Below are 12598 nucleotides of genomic sequence, written 5' to 3' on the forward strand. Positions count from 1 at the left end.
AAAAAAAAAAAAAAAAAAAAAAAAAAAAAAGAATGTATAATACTCTGAAAAAAAATTTTAGGAAAAAGAGAGTCAATAATTTTTTCCTAGTTACACTTTCCATGCATATCAGTTAATCAGACATAAGGTGAGGATCCCTCTTTAAGGAGAATGGTGGATCAGCTGCAAACCAAACATCATTTAATAGATGTTCTGCTGAGCCACAGTTCTCCACAGACTCTGACCTCCTTTCTGGGTCCCTGCCTTCTCCTTTGCTTGAGCAGACCCACCAGGAAAGATCACCTGAGAACGCTGAGAGGGTAAGGGGTGGATGAGGAAGGGCAAAAGACCCCTTATCTCAAGAGGGGCCTGCTTCCTCTCTCATGATTTGGTCCAGTTGTTTCACATGACATCGCCTTTTCCCATCCTGGACCACTTCCTCTACATTTGGCATCCCTAGCATGGAAACCAAAGAATGTTAGCATGGATGCAGAACTGGATTTGCAGTTTCTCCACCCAGACACTAAATAAAGGTGTAAACAACAGTCCGTTTTCTTGTTACAGAATCATAAAATTGTAACAGGAGCCCCCAAATGGTAAGAATCCTAACAATTTATTCTTCCAGTAAAATTCCTGAAACATAGGAAGCACTTGATTAATGTTGTGTTGAATTACATATTGAACCCAATCCCTCATTTTCCATGTGAGAAAACTGAAGTCTAAAGGCATTCAGGGACCAATTTAGTCCTAGTAACAGAACTGAGATGGGGATTCTGAACACCCAACTTCCAGTCTTGCAGTCCCTTCTCTGCCATGGTGTCTGTCTCAGGCAAGGGCAATTTTGAGTTGAAATACAATGTTGGTAATATTTGTGTTCAACTACAGCTGCCAGTTGGGACTTTCTTCTTTCCATGATCTAAGTAAATCTATGCTCAAAATGCTGCTGCATTGTCCTAATCCCACATCCTCCTCAATCTAATATACCTGCTATGGACCCTTGCACTTCACAGTGCTGACTTGGTTACCCAGAGTGACAGCTAGAAAATAGGTGAAGTCATCCTCAACAGTCATCCAGGAGAACATGGCTTAGCATTGGCACTTATCATCCATTGAGGAAGACTTCGTATATTTAATTTGTCCAGTTTGGCCAAATAATTCATATTAAGCAAAACACATACTTTAGAATAGTGATGGGGTAAATAGCCATGTGATTTTCCTATCACACTTATTTCTATAGGGAGAGAAAAAGTTCTGCAATATAATGAAAGACTCAAAACGCTTTAAAAGTTGTAATAGTTGTTCTGAGACTGATCCTTTTACCCAAAGCATAGTTTCTGTTGCATCTTTCCGAAGTTTGATTTCTGGGTAGTTTGGGGCAAACCTCTCTCTGGCTTTGCCCTAGTTCTTTTTCTTCAGTTTTGGAGGACATGAACATCTTTCATGGAGTGGGCTTGCCTGGCCCCAAGGCTGGATGGGCTTAGAGAGCTCCAGTTGGATTAGAGCACTTATTACCCCCTCCCCAAGCCTCTCCTTTTATCCAACACATCTCCAAAATTGTCCAACCTTTTTTGCTACTTCAGAATTGACACTTGGAAAGTTTCTTCACTCCCAGCTTTTTCTCTACATTTTTCTATATGGCCTTCGTATTTTAGATTATTCAAAAGCGTTGTTTTCATAGCCTATCTCATATAAACCATGTTGAACAATTTTTAAAACATTTTCCCCCTCCCTCGCTTCCTTCCTTCCTCTCACTTCCTCTCATCCACAGCCGGGTCAGTGTGAAAGAGCCAGTTTTCCCTTTAACCTCATATTCAGTTGAATACACATCACATGTAATTTATGATCTAATCATCTGTTTGCCATGAGCAATGTTACCATTTTGATGCCTAGATTCACAGTCTCATAACTTGCAAGAGATTGTCAAAATAAATTTCTCTATGGAGCTTACTGAGACCACTTCCAGGAATTCACAGTATGCTTCACTTTGCTAATTGTAGTAGCAGAGAGCTAGTAATTACTCATACTTGGGTGCCAAGTTTTTTTTTCTGTCTCTCCATTCTCTATGTCTTCTGAACTTCCATGGTCTACTAGAAATGTCTTCCTAACAGTTGACCTTGGTCTGAAAATCAATAACTCCATCTTTTTACTCTTCATCAATCTCTGTAATATGCTTATTTTTTATACATCTTTATTGGAGTATAATTGCTTTACAATGTTCTGTTAGTTTCTGCTGTACAACAAAGTGAATCAGCTATATGCATACATATATCCCCATATCCCCTCCCTCTTGAGCCTCCCTCCCATCCTCCCTATCCCACCCCTCTAGGTGGTCACAAAGCACCGAGCTGATCTCCCTGTGCTATGCAGCAGCTTCCCACTAGCCATCAATTTGTAATATGCTTATTTTTAACTAAAGTAAAACTACAGACATTTCAGTACATTGAGTTTCTACCAGGTTTTGGCTTATCTGAAACAGTAAATTTTGGCAGACTATTTTTGTTATAGTCTTTGCCCTCTCTTTTTTCACATTGCATAGTCTGATTACCCATAACAGTATATATGTCTGGCATGAGTGGAAATACGGCTCAAACTTCTGGATACTTTCGGATCTGTCCATTCGAATCCTGTCTCTCACTTGTTGAAGAATATGGATTCTTTTCTTTTCTTTTAAAATTATTTATTTTTACCTTTTTTTTTTTTTTTTTTTTTTTTGCTAGAAGTATGTGAAGGCTCCACACCTACTGGGGAACAGAACTGATATTGTCAGGTTTCCATCATTGCAGTAATAAATTCCACTGAAAGGTCCATCATGTAGTTGATTTTCAGAATCACAGTGGAAACCCCTACCTTGATTCCAATTTTTAATACAGGTGCTTCTCTCTCTCTTTCCCCTACTGGGTTCTTTTACTGAGCTCCTCCTTTGCCTGTGAGGCTCCGATTCCTGCCATCCATATCCAAGTGCTCTCCTTAGCTGAATCAGCTCTCTTTTGGGGAGGTGGGTGAAAACATGCTTTGGCAGGTTTGGCGCTCTCCAGTCAGGCTTCAAGGAAGTTGGCCCTAGGGTAATAAGTCATCCCAGTTTGTCTGGGACTAGCCTGGTTTTAGTAATGAAATTCATGTGTCCCAGGAAACCCCTTTTCATTATGCAAAAATCTCCAGTTTTCTATAATGGGTACAGAAGTTTGGAGGAAAACTGTAAAACCAGTGCAGCAGCCCAAAAACTAGGTCTGAAAGCAACACTTTTTTTTTTTTAATTTTGTTTATTACTTGCTTCTTATTAGCTTTATTTATTTATTTATTTTTGGCTGCGTTGGGTCTTCGTTGCTGCACGGGGGCTTTCCCTAGTTGCGGTGAGCGGGGGGCTACTCTTCTTTGCGGTGCGCGGGCTTGTCATTGCGGTGGCTTCTCATTGCGGAGCACGGGCTCTAGGCGCACAGGCTTCAGTAGTTGTGGCACACAGGCTTAGTTGCTCCGCAGCATGTGGGATCTTCCTGGACCAGGGCTCAAACCCGTGTCCCCTGCATTGGCAGGCAGATTCTTAACCACTGTGCCACCAGGGAAGTCCCTGAAAGCAACACTCTTTTTAATATCAAATGAATACAGCATAGATTATCTGCCTTCTTTAATCACTGTCACTGTTTTTTCCCCTGATAACTGATGTTGGCAATCATGATTTGCAGTTCACAGTAATGAATCACGTGTTGTTGCATCAGTCTGAGTGATATGACTTGTGTGCAAAGTAAATGCATTGTAATCATGAGCGTTACCCATCCATCTTTGACTCTACTTCTAGATTAACTGTTGTGCATTGCATTGAGGTAGCTAAAATTTTTTTGAAAGAATACTGGCTGAAAATTTCCCAAATTTGATAAATAGTGAACACTCATAGATCTAAGAAGCTCAGTGAACCCAAAGCATAAGAATCATGAAGAAAACTGCACAAAGTCATACAATAATCAAATTACTGAAATCTAGTGATAAAGGAAAAATCTAAAAACCAGAAAGAGAAAAAAGATACACTATTCTTATTCTGTAATAAGAATAAGAATTACAGCAGACTTGTTAGTGGAAAAAATGCAAGTCAGAAGAGAGTAAGGGTAACTTCTTTAAAGTATTTTTAAAAAATTTTTAACTGTCAATCTACAATCTACCCACCAGAAATAAATTTCAAAAGCAAAGGTAAAATACTTATTCATCCCTAAAAAAGGTGAAAGAATTAATTACCAACAGAGCTTCACTACAAATGTTAAAGGAAAGCCTGTAATCCCAAGGAGACTAGAGCACGTGGAAATCCGGATTTGTACAAGGAATGAAATTTATGGAAAATAAATACAGAGGCAAATATACGACCTTTTTCCCTTTAAGATTTAAATCTCTTCAGAAGATGATTGACTGCTTAAAGCAAAAATAATGACGTATTTGTGGACTTTATGATATACACAGAAGTAAAATATGTGACAAGAATAGTACTTAGGCAAGGAAAGGATAAATGGAAGTGTATTATTGTATGGTTCTGGGTGTTTTTTTTTTTTTTTTGGCCTCTCTGCAGGGCATGTGGGATCTTAGTTTCTCTGACCAGGAATCAAACCTGTACCCACTGCACTGGAAGCGTGGAGTCTCAACCTCTGGACCGCCAGGGAAGTCCTATTTTATGGTTCTTAAAGTGCCATGAAGTTTAATATTACTTGAAGGTGGTCTGTGGTTAAAGATGTATACTATAAATATTTATCTAAGAATCCATCATTATGTAAAACAAAATTATAAAACATAATTAATTAAAAATAAAGTATAATAAGAGGAAAGAGAATGCAAACAACAGATGGGCGAGTAGAAAACAAATAGAAAGGTGTTACACACAAACATATCAGTAGTAACATTAAGCATAAATGTTCCAAAAGACCCAACTAAATGTCAGATTGTCAAATTGGATAAAAAAACAAGACACAACAATATGTTGTCTATAAGAAACCCAATAAAAATATAAATAAACGTTGTTGAAAAGTAAAAAGATAGTAAAGAATATAGCATGCTAACACTAATCCAAAGAAATTGGAAGTGGCTATATTAATAGCCATATTAATATCAATCATATTAGATTTCAGAATATAGACTATTACCAGGGATAGAGGACCATGTAGAAATGATAAACGGCCAATTTATCAGGAAGATAAGACAATCCTAATTGTGCGCCAATTAACAGAGTTTCAAAATACATGAAGCAAAAAACTGATAGGTCTGCAAGAAGAAACTGACATATCTACAATATACTCAGAAATGTCAATAACAATATCTCAGTAATTGATAGAACAAGTAGAAAGAAAATCAGTGAGGACATGGTAGACTTAAACATGACTCTCAACCAACTTCACCTAATTGACGGTTACAGGACATCCCACAACACAATACAACAGCAGAGTACAAATACAACTTTTTCTCAAGTGCCTACAGACCATTTACAAAGTGTCATTTACATTCTGTGTCATAAAATTAAGAAAGATTTCAGCAAAATGCAGGGTATGTACCTTATTTGTAGCCTCATTAGCATGAAACTACTGTGGAAAAGAAATCATGAGTGTGGGATCCTGGATGGAATCCTAGAGTAGAAAAGGGCATTGGTGGAAAAACTGATGAAATGCAAATGAAAGCTTTAGTTTAGTTAGTAATATTGTTACCAATGTTAATTTCCCGGTTCTGATCATTGTACTATGGTATTAAGATATTAACTTCTTTGGGAGATTTTTGTATCTTCCATTTTAAATGCTTAGAAGAATTCCTCATGAAAGTCATCTGGACCTGTAGCTTTCTTTATGGGATGATTTTTATTTTTATTTTTTTAAATGAGAAATTGATTTATTGATTGATTGATGGCCACGCTCCCACAGCTTGCAGGATCTTAGTTTCTCAACCAGGGATGGAAAACCCATGCTCTGCAGTGAGAGCACAGAGTCCTAACCACTGGGTCACCAGGGAATTCCCTGGGATGATTTTTAATGTTTCATTTAGTTGCTTTAATAGATAAACTTGTTCAGATTTTCATTTTTTCATGAATTGGTTTTAGCAAGTCACATTTTCTAGGAATTAATACATTTCATCTAAGGTATCAAATTTATTGTCAAACTAGTTCACAATATCTTCATATGAATTTTGTAATCCCTGTGACATATTTTCTCTCTTTTCTAGCCCTTCTAAGGATGTATTAATTAAAAAAAAATTTTTGTCATAACGATGGTATTTTGCACATGAGAGGAGGCAAACTTAGCTTACTGTTCCCTATTTAACCATAATTCCAATTATTTTTAATGACTCATTTACTCAAGTCAGGGCAGAAAAAAATGGAAAATTTTCTCAAAGAGATTACCTTTCACAAAGGATGTAAATCAACTCTAATGGCTTCTGAAGTGAAAATTTCTGAAGCTCCCATTCTGTGCTTTCCCTCACTTCCCCCCAGCATTTTGCCCTAGAGAGATAGTCACACACAGACTCTTTATTGGAGCCAGAATTTAAATCATAGCTTAAATATCTTTCTGTTTTCCTCATTAAACCTCCTCCACTGGTATCCAGGTTGAACTCCCTACTTCCGGGAAAAAACACCCTATTTCACCTGAACTGTCCAACTTGACCAATCTTACTCCAGCCTTTTATTATTTAAATGGGGACAAAAATCACATCTCAGAATTGCGGTAAGGATTAGAGATAATGCATCAAAAGTAACAAGCATAGGGCTTCCCTGGTGGCGCAGTGGTTGCGCGTCCGTCTGCCGATGCAGGGGAACCGGGTTCGCGCCCCCGTCTGGGAGGATCCCACGTGCCGCGGAGCGGCTGGGCCCGTGAGCCGGGCCTGCGCGTCCGGAGCCTGTGCTCCGCAACGGGAGAGGCCACAACAGAGGGAGGCCCGCATACCAAAAAAAAAAAAAAAAAAAAAAAAAAGTAACAAGCATAGTACTTGATTCTTACTTGTACCATAAATAGTAGTTATTATTATTGCTTTCCGTGCTTGATTCCCCCCACTTCAACACACTAGACTGTAAGCCCATAATGAGATGGGCAGTGTTTTATTTACCTATGTAAATCTCTTCTTTGTGGTCAGTAACTGGCACAAAATAGACATATATTTTTTGTTTGAGAGTCTGAATTGAAGTCCTGATATTCCAATAAAAATTTTGTCCCTTAGACTCTTGGAACCACTACAAAGTTTCACAATTTAATAAAGGTACTACGAATATTTCCTGTATTATATAAGAGGGCATGGTTGAGTGATAAGGCATGGACATATCACCAGCACTGTGATATGCCTAGTGCATATTAGATAGTTATTTTTTTTTAATTGATTGCATGTTGATGGGGTAGAGAAGAAAACAAAACTCCCCTACAGAATTTGAGCTATTTTCAAATATGTGCTTTAGCAGCACTATGCCTGGCCTGTAAGGATATTCAATGTTTTAAAATACAGTATTACTCTTTTATTTTATAAAGAGCTCTTTCAAATCAGTAAGTAAAGAACAGGTGAAAAGACCAGCAGAAAAGAAAACCAAGAAAATTTACAAAATGTGTATCTGAATATTAAACATAAGTAGTATTCAGAAACTACAGACTTACAGAAGAGGAAATTCTATCTATATACAATTAAATAAACTCAAATAGGCAAAGAAACAGCTTGAAGATCTTATGTAGAACTGGTGAGGGTGCAGGGAAGAACATTCCCTTATTAAATGATGGCATGTTGGCACAATATTTCTGAGAAGAATCGGAAAATGCATGTCAGAAGTTTAAAAATTAAACAATACTCTTTGATGCAGCATCTCCTTTCTTAGGAAATTACTGCAAAGAAATTATCAGACAACTGTATAGGGATATAGATGCAAAATTTTATTACTTATGGAAATTAAAAGTAAAAACAAAATAGACCTTTTTAGCAGGGAATGTTACAGAGACAATGCACTGAAGGAAAAATGTCAACAATTAAGGAAACTTTTATACCTTAATTACTGATGGGTATTAATGGATTTTCTTCCAAACACTCAAAAACAAAAGAATAAAAATAACAATTATTATGATCACCAGATGGCAGCGTGGCTCTTTTTTCAAATGGAGCACTTTGCCATTGGTTCCAGGTTGTCACTCCAGAAGTTCACAACTTTTTTAGCCAACCAAGATTTGTAGTGTTAGTATTGAAATCAAAACTGAGAGTTTTAAGGGAACAAGAACTTACCTAGTTCTGACTCCTCATATCCTTTCCATGCCTGACTTGCAGGAATCCCCTTTATAGTATCACTCACTATGGTTAACTCCAGCACATTAGAACACCTCCTACTGAAGCTGCCCACTGAGATGTTAGGGAACTTTGTACTTTTTAAAGTTCTTCTTTAAATGAAAATATACCCCCAGTGAGCCAAGTCAGCTCTGGTTTCTGGCACCACAGAGAACTCTCCCCTTCAGAATTTGGAAATATTTGAAGATAACTAGCACTGTTTTCCCACATTTAATCTTATTATTTTTTTCCAGGTGGAAAAGTTCTCAGTTTTCTGCTTTTATCATGTTTCTGTGTTGCTTTAGTTTTCTCTTTGTATTCTGCTGTCATTCCCACATTTTCCAGGCAACCATGTAGCTAGTGCTTAGAGCATGGGTCTTTGGAATCCTGACACCAATGCTTCCTACTTGTATGTGCTTGGGCACATTACTTAAACACTCTATCTTTCAGATTTTTCAACTGTGAATTAGGAAAATAATAGAACCTATGACTTCATAGGTTGGTGGTGAGGATAAATAGGACAATTTGTGAAAAGTAGACAGCACAATGCCTGGCACACAAGAAGTGCTCAATTTGTGTTAGCTAGAACTAAACTTCTGTTTTCTGTAAAATAATACTCAGCTAATAAGTTATCATGGGAATCTAATGAGAATGTCACTAAACTGCCTAACACAGCATCTGGTGCTCAGTAAGCATGACACAGGAGAGCCAGTGTACAGGGGTGCCTAAGGCCTCCCTGGCTCAAGACTAATGAAAACATAAATGATGGCAGGAGTGGTGGTTTGGTTTTTTTGTTTCTTTGTTTTGTGAGACTTTACTTTTTTAAGGTAGTTTTATATTTGAAGCAGAATGAAAAGGAAGGCAGAGAAATTTCTCATAGACTCCCCTGTCCACACACATGCACAGCCTCCCCCATTATCAACATTTCCATCAGAGGGGTACACTTGTTGCAATTGATGAACGGACATTGAACATCATAATCACTCCAAATCCATAGTTTACATTACGGTTCACTCTTGGTGTTGCAGTTTCTGTCTACTATAATATTCCTCCTCCCTAAAGAAAGTCCTTAACATTTTTGTCGCACATTCTGCTGGTAGTGAATTCTCTCAACTTTTATTTGTCTCATAGAGTCTTTGTTTTACCTTTCAAGTAGTCCTGCTTCTGACTAAAAACCTATGTGTGATTTTTTTTTCAGATCTGGCCATAGGCAATTACAAGTCTTTCTGGACCTGAAACATAGACTGCCAGATATTTCTCCAGCAAAGATGGGTTTATTCAGGATCAGCAGAGAATTGCAATTCAGGATCTGCAACCATGGCGAGCCACATGCAAGTCCCCACACAGCAAAAGAAGAAAAGGGGAAAAGGAAGTTGGGAGGGCTGCAGTTAACAAAGAGTCTGTGGCTTTTCTTTGGCTGAGTCCTTGCCAGGAAAGGAGAGGAGACTTCTTCCTCTTGGGCTCTGCAGTGGTGCTGGGTGTGAGAGCTCCCCTTTCTGGTCTCCCAGCTCTATTTAATGGAGGTTTCTGTTTATTAATTTTTTATAGCTTTATCTGGCTGCCCTCCCCACACCAGACTTGGAGCACAGCCTGTGCATTGCAGTCTCTGAAAGGAATTGCAGTCAGTGACGCAGGCCCCCCCATTCCCCCCACCATCCACCTATGCTCTTACGTATATCTGCATTCCTAGTTCAAGTGCCTCTGGAGGCCTCTTCACTGGGGCTCTTGGCAGAAGCCTTCGTCCGACACTTCTGCCGAAACCCCTTTGTTGGGAAGAAGGGAGGGAATCTTGAAGCCATTCTCCGCACTGACTCAGCACTCAGTACTTTTCCAAGTCTAGCCTACTCTCCCTGCCCCTGGCTTCCAGGTCCATGAAATTGCGGGAGCTTTCTGATCAGGGCTCCCTCAGCAGTGAGACAAGCCCCACATCTGTGCTAATCCACTTAACCCTTAACTGAGGCACCATTCCTTGAGGGAAAATGGAATGGTGGAGTCATTGCTTTCTCCTGTTCAGCCTCTTGCTTATACTGTGACAGTAAGTGATTAAAAACTTGTCTGTTATTTTCATTTTTCCTTGTTGTCTTAACTGGCTACTCCCAACACCTGGCAGCTCAGCTGTCTCTAGCTCAGCTGAGCTCCTGACACCTTGACTTTGAAGATATTTTTATCGTCACTAGAATTCTGGGTTGACAGTTTTGAGATTCAGAACTTTAAAGATGTCATACCATTGTCTTCCAGTTATGACATGTATTTCTTATCTTTATTCCTCTGATTTAATGTATTTATTTTCTCGATGTCTTCAAGATTTTCTCTTTATCATTGTCAGCAGTTCAAAAATGATGAGTTTAGATTTGTGGGTGGAGTTGTTTATTTGGTTGGTTATTTGGGGTTTTTGTTGTCTATATTGCTCATTATTTATTCTACCTGAGGTTTTCCAGACATGGACCTTTGGCTTGATATTTTTCATTGTTTTTGGAAAATTCTTAGTCATTATCTCTTCAAATATTACTTCTACCTTGTTCTCTACTTTCTTCTGCCTGTATGACTCCAGTTACATTTATGTTTGTCTGTTTGTCAAAATGAAAAATCATCTAATGACTGCTGGATTTATTGTGCCAATAAGTTGTTTTAATTCTTATATATACGTTCATGGATAAAAAGACACTCTAGTGTGCCTTTCTTATCCTGTCTTCATCTGGTTTTGTTATCAAGTTAAACTAGCTTCACAGAATAAATTAAGATGTAGTTCCCTCCTTTTTCATATTCAGAAATTTTGTGAAGGATTGGAATTAACTCTTTTTGAAATTGTTGGAGAATTGCCTATATAACTGCTGTACTTGTGTTTCCTATAAGAGAAGATAATAACTATTTTTGCAGTTTCATTTATTGTTATAGGACTATTTAGGTGTTTTATTCTTGATATATTTTAGTAAGTTATATTTTCTCAGGAACAGTCATTTCATCTAAGCTGTTGAATTATCAATATAAATTATTTGATGGTACTCTCTTACTATATTTTAATCTATACTGGATTGGTAGTTATGTATTTTTTTTAATTAATTAATTTATTTATTTATTTATGGCTGTGTTGGGTCTTCGTTTCTGTGCGAGGGCTTTCTCTAGTTGCAGCAAGCCGGGGCCACTCTTCATCGCGGTCATTGCGGCGCGCGGGCCTCTCACTATCGCGGCCTCTCTTGTTGCGGAGCACAGGCTCCAGACGCGCAGGCTCAGTAATTGTGGCTCATGGGCCTAGTTGCTCCGCGGCATGTGGGATCTTCCCAGACCAGGGCTCGAACCCGTGTCCCCTGCATTGGCAGGCAGATTCTCAACCACTGCGCCACCAAGGAAGCCCTGGTAGTTATGTATTTTTAAAATTCTCTTTTGGCTTTCTTGATTCTCTCCATTTTACCTTTGTTTTCTAAATCAATCATTTTTATTAGTTTACTTTGTTTTCTTAATCTACTCTTAGTGCCTTCCCACTGCTTTATCGGGAATGATTTTGTTGTATGTTTCTTACCTTCTTTATTTGGACTCACTATTATTCTGCAGTCTCCATCCTAATATAATAAGCCATAAGTATAAATCAAAATATACAAAACCAAAAAGTTTTTGATACATGATTTATTCACAATCATTAATTCATTTATATATCAATTGGCATGATTTCTTCTTTGACCCATGGGTTATTTATAAACGTGCCTTTAATTTGCAAACATATTAGGGATTAAAGTCACCTTTTTTGTTACTAACTTCTAATTGTGTTGTGGTCAATAAACATGATCTGTAATGATGCCTGTTCTTTGAAATTTGTGAAGATGAGCTTATGACCTAGTTAGTACAGAATCAATTTTTGTAAATGTGTTTTATAGCCTTGAGAAGAATGTGTGTTCTTTAACTGCTAGATACAGATGTCTATATATCTATATTAGCTCAAGATAAGATTACTTGTGTGGTTCTAATCTCCTTGACTTGTCGATAATGGGAAGATATGTTTAGCTATTCCATTCTGACAGTGGGTTTCTTAGTTTCTTTCTGTGATTCTATTATTTTGTGTGTTATCAACTTTAAAGCTCTTTTATTAGGTACATATATGTTTGGAAGTGATGTATCTTCCTAAAGAATTAAATTCTTTGTCATTTCGTACTTACTCCCCTATGCCTAATGATGTGTTTCATCTTAAAACATTTTCATAATGTAAAATAGTCACACCAGTTATTTGGTTTAGGTTAGTTTTTTACTGACATATTTTTCCATTCTTCTATTTTCAAAATTTCTATGGTCATATGTTTTGGGTGTGGCTATTGTAAATAGCATGAAGTTCAAGTTTTTAAAACTCTAATCTGACCATTCATGTCTTACTAATTGTAAGTTT

At 37.7% G+C, this 12598-nt stretch overlaps 1 long non-coding RNA gene across 2 annotated transcripts in view; it reads left to right on the forward strand.

Annotated features, from left to right (window-relative positions):
* Positions 1-11799, forward strand: part of LOC112066187 (uncharacterized) — a 46263-nt gene extending 34464 nt beyond the window's left edge. For both annotated transcript variants that reach the window (XR_002892472.3, XR_003681073.2), the window contains exon 6: positions 9425-11799. This is a non-coding gene — a long non-coding RNA (uncharacterized lncRNA). The remainder of the gene's footprint in view (positions 1-9424) is intronic.
* Positions 11800-12598: the final 799 nt, after the last annotated feature.

This window comes from Physeter macrocephalus, chromosome 8 (genome assembly GCF_002837175.3).
Source record: "Physeter macrocephalus isolate SW-GA chromosome 8, ASM283717v5, whole genome shotgun sequence".
NCBI classification, from domain to species: domain Eukaryota; kingdom Metazoa; phylum Chordata; class Mammalia; order Artiodactyla; family Physeteridae; genus Physeter; species Physeter macrocephalus.